This window comes from Aquarana catesbeiana, linkage group LG01 (genome assembly GCF_042186555.1).
Source record: "Aquarana catesbeiana isolate 2022-GZ linkage group LG01, ASM4218655v1, whole genome shotgun sequence".
In the NCBI taxonomy this organism is placed as follows: Eukaryota; Metazoa; Chordata; class Amphibia; order Anura; family Ranidae; genus Aquarana; species Aquarana catesbeiana.
The window spans coordinates 445,759,050-445,771,570 of NC_133324.1; the positions used below are offsets into that span (position 1 = coordinate 445,759,050).

A 12,521-nucleotide genomic window follows, 5' to 3' on the forward strand; every position below is an offset into this window, starting at 1 on the left:
AGAGTCTCCTGAGTGACCACCAGGGTGTCCCCTCGGCTCATCTGCATAAGGAAAGTGTGTTCACGTCTTGTGACAGTCGGCTCCGATTGGGGCTATTCCGGGCGGGGTGGGAGGACGAGCAATCACTCAAAGGAGACGTGCAGGTTCTCCCTCAGTGTGTATAGCTAGCAAGAGGAGATGTCCTCCCCCCTCCAGAATCCCCCACAGAGCAGTTCAGCAGCATGTGTACCCATACAGATGGAGATGTGGGAGACACTCAGACACCTCTCTGCCCATGTAAGAATCCCATACAGCGAGCGAGCCCCCCCTCCCCCGCCAACCGCCAATGTTTCCCCACGGCCAGTGATAACATACACCATAGCCAGGGGGGGGGGTGAGGGGCCAAACCACAAAGGGAGTTCCCAGGCGGTAGTAATGATGTATCCCCCCGTCAGAGAGGGACCATCAGGGGACGTAAAGGGCTCACTAGATCCAGCCCAGCATAAACGGGGGAAGTGTAACCTCAGGGAGGATGTAGATCTTTAGTATCTCACCGTCACACAGGTACTGTTCAGTCCTCCCTTGGTGCTTCAGCAGGGTTGAGACGAGATCTGCGCTGGCTCCGGCTCCTCTGTGGTCTGGGTGATCTGGCTCTTCTTATGCCCGACATTCCGGGGCGGGGGTGAGAGCGCTGTATCAGCTGTAGCCAGTCAGGCACTGCGATGGGTTCCATGTCCATAAAGGAGAACAGAGCAGGGAGGTCTGCAGGGGTCCGGAGAGTAAAAGAGTGCTGGGCTTTCTTGAACGTAACCGAAATAGGGAAGCCCCATCGGTATGTGAGACCGTTGTGCCTGGCAGCCTCCAGGACTGGTTTCAACAGGGCCCTCCGTTGCAGTGTCGCTCTAGATAAGTCCGGCATAATACGCACAGCAGCGCCGTCGAACTCCAGGTCTCCTCTCTCCCACGCCGAACGGAGTATTAGCTCTTTGTGTGAGTACTGGTGGATTCGACAGATGACATCCCTCGGTCTGTCTGGGTCAGCGGAGCGTGGGCCGAGGGCTCTGTGGATTCGATCGAAGGACAAGTTAGGAGGAAGTGAGGTTCCTATTAGGTCTCTGAAGATGGCGAGGGCAGACACCGCCAAGTCCTCTGATCCAGTGGCCTCAGGCAGGCCCCTCAGGCGCAGATTGTTGCGCCTACTGCGGTCTTCAATTTCCTCCATATGGAGTTGTTGGTTGAGGATAATGTCAGCCTGGGATGCCTGTGCTGTCTCCACCGCTGATATCCTCCGCTCCATTGCCGTCACTGAGGTTTCTCCAGTCTCCACTCGTTCCGATAGTGAGTGCACTTCTTGTCGCACTTCAGCTATCTCTTTGCGATGAGTTGCTTCCATTCTGCTGATTATGGCTTCTATGTCCGAGCGGGTCGGAAGAGCCTGCAGTAGAGCTCTCAACTCAGCGTCCGCTTGTAGAATCAGTGGCATGGGGGATTGCTGTGATTGTGTTGTGATGCCCGATCGGAACACCTCCGGTATGTTACAGTCCACATCCAGGCTGTCTGGTCCCGATAGGGAGGTAGAGGAGGCCCGTAGTTGTGCAGTAGCAGATGTACCAGGCCTCGTGGCGTCCGCCATCTTGGTGATCGGGGAGGCCTCTTGATTGTTTAGAAGGTACCGCTGTATGTCGGTATTTCTGTGCAGTTTGGGGGATTCCCTTTTCTTCTGCCTTCCTCTCCGCTTCCCAGCGGAGTACATTCCAGGTGTACCGAGGAGATATATGTTGGAAAAAAGCTGGGTAAGGACGTGTCGGACCGGGAGCTCCTCAAGCACACGTCTTCACTCGGCCATGTCCAGACCACGCCCCCCCAAAAAAACAGACATTTTTAAACGTTGGTTACTATCTGTTAAGTTAAATTGTTCAGGAGAGGTTTTAAAACGTCCCGTGTACATTAAGCCTAAAACAACAAATCTGGCTTTAAAATGACAGCACACATTTCAGGGTACCCACATTCTAAGAAAATGAAACCCCTAGTGCATTTCTATTATAAAATTTCTTCCTGGACTACTGCCCATATATGACTATAAATGTCCTATGGCCCATCAGTAGCATTAATAAATAGCTGTTCCACTATATTTATCTCTCATCATGTATCTGCGCCTGCAAAAGAATATTTCTCTAAATCCGCAATCCTAGTAATGGTAATACTTATAATATATACATATTGCTATTAACCACTTCAGCTCCGGAAGGTTTACCCCCTTCCTGACCAGGCCATTTTTTTGCGATACGGCACTGCCTTGCTTTAACTGACAATAGCGCGGTCATGTGATGCTGTACCTAAATAAAATATTTTTTTCCCACAAAAAGAGCATTCTTTTGGTGGTATTCGATCACCTCTGCGGGTGATCGAATACCAGCAGTGGGGCTATTTCTTTATTTGCAGCAGAGCCAGTGCTGGCTGTAGTTCTGACTGCAGTTCCCGGCACAGTGATATCAACTGCACTCCGCCTGGGAGAGCACCCGGATGCTTGCCAGCAGCAGCTGCAAGAGAGAAAGAAGAAGAGTACCACCTATAACATAGCAAGCAACTATAATGCATATGAGGTATACTGAAAATACCGCATAAGCGGCTTATCCAGTCACAGCACGGCACAAAGGATATATATATATAAAACAAGTTAGTTTAAAGTGTAATGTGTAAATAATATACTAGATGTATACCATTAGAATGAGAGTAGCGATTACTGAACTACTACCTGTATATATAATGGATGAAAAAATCATTTATATAGTCTGAAATTTACAGTGAAAAAAAAAAATTATATATAAATAAATATATCACAGTGATAAGTGCAAAATACAACAAAGTGCCAAGTGCCACACAGAGTGTGAATATCAAATCCAAGATGTTGTACGTGATTATTAAAGTCCAATATATGAAAGGAATGCACATAAAGTCCATAAAAACAGTTCATAAAAACTCCAATGTGCATGCATTAATCTTAGTGCTTAGTGCACAGAATTCCATGCTCAAGTGCCATCCAGTGACCCCCCAGGGACAGCCGCTCACCTCAGAGCGTGCAACTCAGTTGTGAGACTGAGTCTAAACATGCTTATGAGCCATCCCACGGCTCAGTGATGGTATCCACATACACAGTTTTCAGCAGCAACTCCACAGTTAGGAATAAAGGAAAAGAAAAACTGGATAGTGTGATATCGTTTATAAATATTTATTAGCATAAAAGCTCCCTACATTAGGGTACTCACATTTGCAAGGTGCATGAGTGCACCAATCTGATAACAGTCTCCAAAGTTTGCCTCAAAGTTTGCCTGTCAGTAGGGATAAGCTGTGCATCGCATCTGAGTGGAGTGAAAGGCTCCGTGCTCCGTCCTGGCCCTTCCCCTATACGTGTTCGACACAGGGTCACGTGTCTTCATCGGGGGGATCCCCCCCCGATGAAGACACGTGACCCTGCGTCGAACACACGTAGGGAAAGGGCCTTTCACTTCACTGAGATGCAATGCACAGCTTATCCCTCCTGACAGGCAAACTTTGAGGCAAACTTTGGAGACTGTTATCAGATTGGTGCACTCACGCACCTTGAAAATGTGAGTACCCTAATGTAGGGAGCTTTTATCCCAATAAATATTTATAAACGATATCACACTATCCAGTTTTTCTTTTCCTTTATTCCTAACGGTGGAGTTGCTGCTGAAAACTGTGTATCTGGATTCCATCACTGAGCCGTGGGATGGCTCATAAGCGTGTTTAGACTCAGTCTCACAGCTGAGTCGCACGCTCTGAGGTGAGCGGCTGTCCCCGGGGGGTCACTGGATGGCACTTGAGCATGGAATTCTGAGCATTAAGCACTAAGATTAATGCACGCATGTTGGATTTTTTATGAACTGTTTTTATGGACTTTATGTGCATTTCTTTCATATATTGGACTTTAATAATCACGTACCACATCTTGGATTTGATATTCACACTCATTGTGTGGCACTTGGCACTTTGTTGTATTTTGCACTTATCACTGTGATATATTTATTTATATATATATATTTTTTTTTTTTCACTGTAAATTTTAGACTATATAAATGATTTTTTCATCCATTATATATACAGGTAGTAGTTCAGTAATCGCTACTCTTATTCTAATGGAATACATCCAGTATATTATTTACACATTGCACTTTAAAATCACTTGTTTTATATATATATATATATATATATATATATATATATATATATATATATATATATCCTTTGTGCCTTGCTGTGGCTGGATAAGCCGCTTATGCGATATTTTCAGTATACCTCATATGCATTAATAATCTCCAGATTGATATTTTCACCTTAGCGCAGCGTATCTTTTGTATACATTGTATTGCACGGCATATGAAACGTGTTCTGCACAGGCAGCTAAGTGATTTCCACATTTGAGGCAATATGCCATTGTGGCTCGCAAAATCCCCTTTTATCTATCAAGCAACTATAATGCACTGTACACACGGTTGGACTTTCCAATGGAAAATGTGCGATCAGAGCTTGTTTTTGGAAATTCCGACCGTGTGTGGGCTCCATCGGACTTTTTCCATCGGAATTTCCGACACACAAAGTTTGAGAGCAAAGTTTTCCGACAGCAAAATCTGATCGTTTAAATTTCCGATCGTGTGTACACAAATCCGATGCACAATGTGCCGCGCATGCTCAGAATAAATTAAGAGACAAAAGATATTGGATACTGCCCCATTTATAGTCCCGACGTACGGGTTTTACGTCACCGTGTTCAGAACGATCGGATTTTCCGACAACTTTGTGCGACCGTGTGTATGCAAGACAAGTTTGAGCCAACATCCGTCGGAAAAAATCTGATGGATTTTGTTGTCGCAATGTCCGTTCAATGTCCAATCGTGTGTACAGGGCTTTATAGGGGACTCAGGACATTTATACCGCGTACACACGGTCGGACTTTCCGACAGGAAATGTTGGATGTGAGCTTGTTGTTGGAAAATCCGACCGTGTATATGCTCCATCAGACATTTGCTGTCGGACTTTCCGCCCACAAATGTTTGAGAGCAGGTTCTCAAATTTTCCGCCAACAAAACTTTGTTGTTTTAAAGTCTGATCGTGTGTACACAATTCCGACGCACAAAAGTTCACACATGCTCGGAATCAAGCAGAAGTGCCCCACTGGCTATTGAACTTCATTTCTCTCGGCTCATCGTACGTCTTGTACGTCACCGTGTTCCCACATTCGTAATTGTTGGCCAACATTTGTGTGACCGTGTGTATGCAAGACAAGTTTGAGCCAACATCCTTCGGAAAAAAATCCACGGTTTTGTTGGCGGAAAGTCCGATCGCGTGTACGCGGCATAAGGGCTTACTTAATAGTACATTTTGTGCGTACGGTGCTGTCTGCTTCTGGGTTTAGATGCACACCCCCCAACCAACACCCACTGTTACACAGCAGGAGCTTGTCAGCAAGTCCCGGAGTCCTGGCCAATGATTAACAGCTGGGACCTGCTGATCAGCTGTGTACATTCACACAGCTCTGTATTGACAATCATCACAGAGCTCAGTACAGAGGGAATGAGCTCTCTGTTTCTCATCCCTGAACAGCAGTCCCATCATAAATCGCTGACCACTGCCTTGGCTATTGCCTCTGCAGCTAAAGGGGGGTAAGGATTAGGGGTGGTAAAATCACAACTTGACCACAGGTTTTACCACCCCCCCAACCTCACCGACCACTATATGGTAAGAACAGCATATCCTGTATTTGTATAAACCTCCTTCAGTTATTAATTTCTCCATTCTTGTTGGACAAAATCTTTATATGCTTAAAAGAGAAGTATGGGTTTTGTTTTTTTAATTTACTTACCTGCTGCGTCTGTCCCCCATCGCCTCTAAGCCCGAGAACCGAGCAATCAAACACTGCCAAATGCTCGGTTTTCAGAGCTCCCTGAGCAGAGTGCTGGTGACTGTCGGTCACTGCCACCAGCTCTCTGCTCTGCCCCCCCCCCCCCATGCTCACTGGAGCACTGGGCTGTGGAGGGGGCAGTAGCAGGCAACTCAAACTTTCGGTGGCTTGCTGAGAGGCTGAGCCGGGTGCCAGTCCAGGCATGTGGGCGTATCCTGATCATATGGTCATGATCTTTCCTGAGCCTGGATCAACTCTGTGACATCAGCCGACAGCGGGCTTCAGCCTGCTGTCTGCTGAAAATGCATTACAGTAGTGAAGAATGTACTGCACTCCTGTGATAAACAGGAGAAATACAGCCAAACAAGCTTTGGCTGTACTCTTCCTTTAAGACATCATTACATTTTTTTTTTTTTTTTTTTAGACCACATATCTTACTGTTCAATTTTTCCTAAAGCAGTCACAGCCTAAGTAGAAGGAGCACAAATCAGTTATAAGGAGCACTGATAGAAGCAGGGAGCAATGTGATAGAGAGATTAGCTCATCATACCATTGTTTCTACTTTTTCTGTCCTGCAGTGTAGTTGAGGGCACATGAATATATTAATGAACTGCAGCAGATAAAAATTATGTATCCTGTCCTGCCACACATTGCTCTGCTGTGTGCCAGAGCTGTGTAAATCTGAGGACTGAATGGACAGAAATACAAATCCTTTGGAGAATGAAAGAGTCCCCTTAAACTGTATGTATTTCATCTGTGCATTTTACTGTTTGACTGGAGTTCAGCTTTAAAGGTTGCCAACACCCCTGGCTTATGTATTTACCAGTGGTTTTTTTTTTCTAAATACTGGTATTATTCCCTCACAGTCAATAATGAGAATTAAACTTTTCTTGCAGGTCTGGTGCTGATTGATGGCTGAGAAATATCTAGTACAAACACATTAGTATATAAAGCTTTCTTAGGTTTAGCGCGAACAAGCAATTCTATTACATGTACTTTTTTTGTTGTTGTCTGAAAATACCCTTTATAGTTAAAGCTTCTTCAATTCATGCAGTAAATTGGTTATCATAGGTGAATGAACACTGATGTATCACTCTCCATTACTCAGATGTTCCTTCTCTGTGCCATTTTGCCATATCTCTGTAATATCAATGGTTTTTCTTGCAGTAGTTAACCTGATTCTTCATATGGTTCACTGTAAAATCCCCGTTGTAGGCATTTCAGGGATGCTACTGACTAAACAGTTACAGAATGTTCTCCATTCTTATGTGAGTGTTGGTTACAATGACACTGTTTAAAAAGAGTTACAATTCCAGAATGTCTGTGTGTGTGTGTGTGTGTGTGTGTGTGTCTGTGTGTGTGTGTGTCTGTGTGTGTGTGTGTGTAGCTTGATCTTCTGTGTAAACCTACTCAACTATTTATAAATCTGCTGTTCTTCACAGTAATTTTTATTATATACTCATGGCCCACAAATAGACAAAAATATAGATGTTGTATTTCTTCCGTATAATTTACAGCAATTTGCAAAATAATGAATGTGTTGCTTGGAGCTACTGCTTAAGTATTCCCTCCACTGTACTAAAAATACCTTGGTTTAACATTGCATGTTTATTGGAAACTACATGCTATTTTCATTAGCTCTGGTATTGGATTCATGTTATCCTGCACAACAAGGCAGCTCTGTGAGGCCATCTGTGCTACTTCCTTGAAATATTACTCTAAAATATGTCATTTGGATATGATGTGGTCAGATTACTAGTTCATATGATATCATGTCAAAAAGAATCCCCCATTGTGAAACCATATCTTACTATTAGATTGTCGTGCGTGCTTGTGTTACTAAACCCAGGACCCTGCATTCACTTTATCTGGTCTCCCACAGTACACAGAACATGGAAATGCAAATATTTTAGTAAATATAAACTGCTAAATACCATTTCTCATCAGCAGTATATAGCAGTCTTGTGACTGGTTAAAGCTTGTAGGAGGAGTTTTCATTCTCCTCTGACTGTCCTATGAGGCTGCATGACCTCTGACCTTCTGCCTGGACAGTGCTGATTGGCCCTGTGCTGATCACATGCACCCCCCCCCCGAAAAAAAAAAATTCTCTAGCAATGTACATACACAAACTGAGAATGTGCAGAGTGCCTCCTGTTCTATTAGCAAATGGATTGGGGACAATGAAAGGATCAAACAGCCTGTTTACACAATGCAGGGGATGAATCCCTTAGGTTCCACAGTAGGAATGAGCTCGATGTTCCAACCAAACATTGGGTGTTCGCCCGTTCGCAGAACAGCGAACATTATGGGGAAATTCGAGCGCCGCGGAACACCCCATAATGCACTGCGAGATTGCAGTGCATTGCTATATGATGATTGACCAAAACATGCACCTGACCTGCAGTGTGCCTTTGGCCAATGATGGCTCAGGGGAACTTAGTCTACGCCCCACACTATATAAGGCTGCTTACACGGCAGCCGTGTGTAGTGTTGTTGGTGTGGACAGAGAGATAGCTTGAGTTAGAGTAAGCAGGCAGTATATATATATATATACAGTCAGTCTAGTGTGTATATATGTATATATATATATATATATATATATATATATATATATATATATACTTTGCATTTAGCATAGACTATATATATCTAATACAGTGTGTACAGTTTCTACTACACTTCTGGTGGTGTACACAGTATAAAATGCAGTGCAGCCGTTGTACAGTTTCTAATACAATGCAGGCGGTGTACACAGTATCTAATATAGTGTGTACAGTTTCTAATACACTTCAGGCGGTGTCAGCCTCTGTGTCTACAGTCAAAAGTGGTGGTCATGGACATGGTGCATCTTCTGCAGGTTCCTGTGGGGCACCCTTGTCCTTTTTTTCTGCTGCTGGCCATGTTATTGAGCCACAACATGCAGAAGAGTAGGTGGAGTGGATAACGAAGCCATCCTCATCCTCCTCATCCTTTTTCACCCAGGCTCAGAGTAGTTTGCCTTCCAACGCAGCTGCCAAAGCGGCCTATTCCACCGGCTCCTTGTCCACAGTCACTCTTTCCGTAGCCCCACCATCATGCACAACCACAGTGTCGGGTACATGCTTCTGGAGGAAGCACAGCGATTCGAAGGCTCCGATGTTGGTTCCCAGGTTGAGGAAGGGAGTAACATGAGCCTAGAGAGAGAGGGTGCCACAGAAGGACAAGAAACTGGCAGTCATGTTCACCCAGCTGCAGCATACTGCAAAGTTTGCTCCAGTGACGAGGAGGGAGGGATGATGAGGTCACTGACTGTACTTGGGTGCCTGAGAGAAGAGAGGAGGAAAGTGAGGAGGAGGAGGCACAACTCCAGCGAGGCAGGATGTCCTCTAGGGGGCAGCCACCCTATTGCATCATACCGCAGAGCTCTGCAGGTGCAGGGCGCTGTTGACTCCCCGCTGACTCCTTTAAAAGCTCCTTGGTGTGGGCCTTTTTCACAACGTGTGCAACAGATTGCAGATCGCTGTTTGCAACCTTTGTCTGAAGCGGATCAAGCGTGGCCAGAAGAGCAGCCGCTTGGCACCACATGCTTGACCAGACATATGATGACCTGCCATGCAGTCCGTTGGCAACAGCACTTGAAAGACCAACTTCAAAGAAAAAGGTGAACTTCTCCTTGCTCCTCATCTGGGATCTTCAACCCTACTATACTTCCAGTCCTCTCAAAAACCTGCATTGAGAGGAAGGAAGGTATAGCAATAGGTGTCCCAAGTACTTGCAGCCAATCTGCTAGCAGTACACCAACAATTGATTTTAGAAGTCAGATTTCCCTACCCCCAGTTGCTGAACCATAAAAAAAAAATTCAGTACCAGATATCCACATGCTTAGCGTCTAAATGTTAGCTTGGCCAAATTGCTAGCACTGCAACTGCTGCCTTTTCAGCTGGTAGACTCTGCCCCCTTTTCGTGAATGCCATTTATTTTCACGGAAGGCCATTCCGGCTCTCTACCGGCATGTGGAAGGCAATGTTTTGGCCTCGTTGGACAGGGCAGTCAGCAGTAAGGTTCATATTACCACTGACTTATGGTCCAGCAGGCATGGGCAGGGATGTTACTCTTCTTTCACGGCGCACTGGGTAACTCTGCTGGCAGCTGGGAAGGATGCAGGACAGGGTTCAGTGTTGTTGGAGTTTGTTCTGCCACCATGCCTCCAAAATGCTAGTGGTGATTCTGCCACAGCTCTCTCCTCCACCCCCTCCTCCTCTTCCACCTCTATGGCCTCTTCTGCAGATTTGTCCTCTGAACCAGTGGTGCTCCATAAACGTTCAAGGGGCTACGCAAGCAGTCAAGCTAAAAGATGCCATGCGGTGCTTGAGTTGGTCTGCCTAGGGGACAGAAGCCACACCGGGGCAGAGAATCTGTCAGCTCAGCAGGGGCAGGCTCAGAGGTGGTTGACGCCACACCAAATTCAGCCAGGAAAGGTTGTATGCGACAATGGCACCAACCTTCTCTCCGCCCTCCGACAGGGACACTTGACCCATGTTCCATGTTTGGCACACGTCCTAAACTTGGTGGTGCAAAGGTTCTTGAATAGGTACTTAGGCTTACAAGATCTCCTGAGGCAGGCCAGAAAAGTCTGTGGTCATTTCCACCAGTCATACAATGCCAGTGCTCGGCTGGCTGACATTCAAAGGGAATACAACCTGCCCACCAACCGCCTTATTTGTGGCATGCCCACTAATTGGAACTCAACGTTGGCAATGCTGCAGTGGCTGCACACACAGCAGAGGACCATCAATGAGTACCTGTGCGAGTATGGCAGCAGTACAGGATCAGGGGAGCTTGATTACTCTCTCGCCACGCCAGTGGCTACTGATCAAGGATGCATGCACTGTCCTGTCACCATTTGAGGAGGCCATGAGGATGTTGAGCAGCGACAATGCATGCATCAGTGATACTGTCCCTCTAGTCTTCCTGCTGGAGCACACGCTTCATGGAATCATGGACAGGGCACTTGAGGCAGAACAGCAGGAGGAAGAGGAGGACTTCCTTTCCTCTCAAGGCCCCCTTTATCCAGATAGCATTCCAAGGCCCACCAAACACACAGGAAGAAGAGGAGGAGGAGGAGGATTGTGTCAGCATGGATGTAGAGAATAGCACTCAACAGCAGTCTTCAAGGGATGGTTTTCAGTCCCCAGAAACCCAAGGAAATGTAAAAGAAAAGTTTCCTCAAAAAACAGGACTTTAAAGGACCATGAACACTCAAGAAAGAATGTTTAGTAAAAAGTACAAATTTTCTTAATTAACATCATATCAAAGAAAAAGTTAAAACACATGATGACACTAGAGTACACATGAAATTGAAACATAAAGAGGTTTTTTTTTCTCCCTCCCCCTTTCCACCTCCCCCTTACTTCCCCACTTCTTCCCTTCCTCCTCTTTGTCCCCTCTCCCCCCCCCCCCCCCCTTGCTCCTTTGCGGATTGCATTGGTATTTTGAATGATTATGGGGCAATCACATTTTTTATTCCTAGAGATTCCTAGGACAATTTCTCTTTCTTCCCCTTCTCTTCCATTAGTTTTGCAATACTATTTGGTTTCTTTTTTCCTTTTCTTTTTCCTTCTTTATCCTTACTTTTTTCCCCATCGTCAAGGGCAGTGTGCGGCTTCACTGGTGTACCATCACCTGTTTTCCAGCTGGTGCACCCAGGCCGTACGGTCCGCTCCTCCTCCAGGGGGTGGTAACAGCGGCCTTTGATTGGACTGGGATGTTTGGTCTTCTGCGTCCCTATGCCCTGTGTGGCATCAGTGGGCGGGCGGCATAGCCACCATGTCATGTGACCGGCCTCGGCTGTGTTCCCATGGCAACGCCACTGGTGTTTTCCGATTGGGTATGATCGGATGCGCCTCGCTGTCATGTGATTGGCTTCGGCCGGTGTTCTGCCGAGAAAGTTCCCCTCGGCGGATAAGGACCCCCCTGTACTGCGCAGGCGCAGCGCTTGCGCAGTATGAGCCGACGGATATAGCCGAAGCCAAATAGTAAATCAGCTGTACACGGCGCCTGTAAGAGGGCCCCTCGTGGGCACGCTCCGCTCGCCACGCTTCGGGCACGGCCTCGCTTCGCTCGGCACTTTTTTATTCTACCTCTAGGTCCACTTGGATGGTGGGGCTTGAACCTGGACTCAGGGCGCAGGCGCCGTGTACAGCTGACTGAAGGTATTCAGCTTCGGCTATTTTCGGCGGCTCCTTAGTCGTTCGTACTGCGCAAGCGCTGCACCTGCGCAGTACAGGGGGGTCCTTATCCGCCGGGGGGACTTTCTCGGCAAGACACTGGTCTTCATTACAGCGTTCCTGATGCCTCCTGATCACGCCTTTATGGGCGTGATCAAGTGTGGCTTGTCAACACATGTTAGATCCAGTGTGGGGGCAAGGCAGAGCGGCACGCCACCAGCCTAGGGGAGGTGTGGGGATTCTGATAGGTGGTTGGGTGGGAAGGGGCAGGCACACCTTGGAGCATCTTGCACTGCTCCTGGTGTGTCTTATTAAGCTTGGTCCAAATTACCATCTAGAGCTCTTTATAAAGTAGCCACTTCATTTTGATTTGGTGCACTCTGGAGGAAACATTTGATCTCCAGTGCTTACAGCGT

At 46.5% G+C, this 12,521-nt stretch overlaps 1 protein-coding gene across 11 annotated transcripts in view; it reads left to right on the top strand.

Moving 5' to 3' along the window:
* SLC24A2 (solute carrier family 24 member 2) overlaps positions 1-12,521 on the top strand; it is a 273,770-nt gene that overhangs the window by 38,492 nt on the left and 222,757 nt on the right. Inside the window, exon 1 of one of the 11 annotated variants that reach the window (XM_073636430.1) lies at positions 6,624-6,640. The exons of the other annotated variants lie outside the window; for them this stretch is intronic. The gene's annotated coding sequence lies outside the window, so the exon portion shown is untranslated. Of the gene's footprint in view, positions 1-6,623; positions 6,641-12,521 lie in introns of those variants that run through there. 11 annotated transcript variants of the gene reach the window in all.